Source organism: Vombatus ursinus, unplaced genomic scaffold (assembly GCF_900497805.2).
Source record: "Vombatus ursinus unplaced genomic scaffold, bare-nosed wombat genome assembly UNPS02014863.1, whole genome shotgun sequence".
Classification (NCBI taxonomy): Eukaryota; Metazoa; Chordata; class Mammalia; order Diprotodontia; family Vombatidae; genus Vombatus; species Vombatus ursinus.
In genome coordinates, this window is record NW_020954641.1 from 784,215 (window position 1) to 786,292 (window position 2,078).

At 40.0% G+C, this 2,078-nt stretch overlaps 1 long non-coding RNA gene across 1 annotated transcript in view; it reads right to left on the reverse strand.

The window, feature by feature from the left end:
• Nucleotides 1-586: 586 nt before the first annotated feature.
• Nucleotides 587-2,078, reverse strand: part of LOC114027643 — a 16,558-nt gene continuing 15,066 nt past the window's right edge. The window contains exon 4 of the long non-coding RNA XR_003567279.1: nucleotides 587-1,295. This is a non-coding gene — a long non-coding RNA (uncharacterized LOC114027643). The remainder of the gene's footprint in view (nucleotides 1,296-2,078) is intronic.

Consider the following 2,078-nt stretch of genomic DNA (forward strand, 5'->3'; position numbering starts at 1 on the left):
TGTATTAATTGCCTAGAGTATGTCACTCATCTTATACAATTCTTTCTCTGGGTGCCTCTTTTCAGCATGGTGATGACCGACTTATGGAAGGTTATGACATTTTGATGTGAGCTCTGACACATCTTAGCAAGCTGGAAAAAACTTTAAAGGCATGTCAAGAGATGGGCTGTGTCTGTTATTCAAGGTTCAACTTAGTACGCAGAAGCTCATTTTTAGAAGGTTAGTCATTGGGAAATGATTTTTTTTTCTTGTCTGTTTTTGAAGTCTGCTAAACTAAGGTGGGGTTTCAATATAATTGGAGCATACATGTTGATGTGGAACCAGTGATCTCTGAATTATTGAATTATTTTAAAGACATGAATGAATGAATAAGAATGAATGATTATCTTACTCTCTTCCTTCCCTAGTTTGGCATCTTTGGGTAATATTGGATATAGCATCTGGGGTAACCTCCCTCTCATTTGTCTCCCTCTACACAATCTACTCTAGGTCAGTGTATTCTGGTGGTCAACATCAACACAAAACCATGGCTCATGTGCCCCTATGAATGCATTTACTACTCAACTAGAGAAAACAACTATTTCAAAGCAAAGCATTTAATGAAATAGCATAATGAAAGTAGCAAAACAGTATTTCCTTCATGAACTGGAGCACATTTTTCCATAAATATATACATCAGTGAGATGAGAGGATATACCTAGAGAACATGCAAGATGAAACAGACACATAAGGGACATATATAGCCAGGGCACATGTGGAGGGGCGTGCATGCAGGGAATATGTGTGGGTGGGGTAGGGTATGTATGTTGCAAGACACATATGGAGGACCAACTCAAGCTTTTGACACCTTAGGGCTACTGATGTCTTCTGGTGATATCATAGCACTTACCTCTAGCAAGTCTGCCTTCTACTATTCTCATGGTACATAAGATCTCTGCCTAGTTTGGTGTATGGTGTATTTTGGTTGGTGCTTTCTACTGAGCTTTCCACTGTCCCAGTATTCATTGCCGATTATGGTCCTTGTTTTCAAAGATCTTATTCTAATAAGGAAAGGCAATTCACATAATGGACTGGTGGCCAGGGAGTGGTGTTTTGGACTAAGAAGTCACAGTGGAGCCATAGGACAATTGATTGACATATGATTTCTAGGATTGCTAATGTTGGTTTGATTACTGTTCCCAGAACTGGAGGTAGAAAGGGTTCAATGAAAGGATCTTGGGATGGAACAAAGATGTCCAGGAGGGCAGCAGCGTGGTGGATCTGATTCAGCTAGCTGGCGGGAGTTGTCAGGAGCTCTGTGGGAGGCAAACAAGTATGATATTAAGATGTCCAGAGATCAGTGGCCCACTCTTCAGTTTTTCCTGAAGCTGTTTCAATTTTCTCTCTCTGCAAACTATTATCAAAAAGGTGAGATGCCTGGGCTAGTGTGATTTATTTGGTCTCACTACTATGATTCTTCTGTTTGTCCTTGTAGTATCAGGCAGAAGACTACTGTGTTGATTCATAAATAACACCCGCCCTTGGGGGAAAATAAGAGAACGAAGATGGAAAAACCCAAGGAAAAAGTTGTCAGTTTCAGGGAAGCTGTAGGTGTTCTACCTACAGTAGAATACTGAGTCAGATTCCTGAATAGTTCTTGATGTCACAGTGAAAGACTTTTAATGCTTGGAGTACAAGAATAGCCAAAGAACATAACTGGGGTGGCCTTCATTTAGGGCTATTTATTTTCTGCTTTTTTTTTTTGAAGGCATTAGGGAAGTGAATTATTCCCACTTAAATAAAACATTCATTTCAATAAACATTAGGCAAGAAGGACAAGCAACCTGATATAATGTATAGAGAGCTAACTTAGGAGCCAGGAAGACCTGAGTTATCTTGCCTCTGTCAAATACTATATGGGTAACCTTGGACAAGTCATTTTATTTCTTAATGCTCCAGGGAGTTGTAGAGCTATGTTGATAGAGTGAGTTTCCTTATTGGGAGTTCCCTATAAAAATGAAATGGTAGGTCTATTCCCCTTCCACCCCTAAAACACACACACACACACACACACACACACACACACACACACACACACA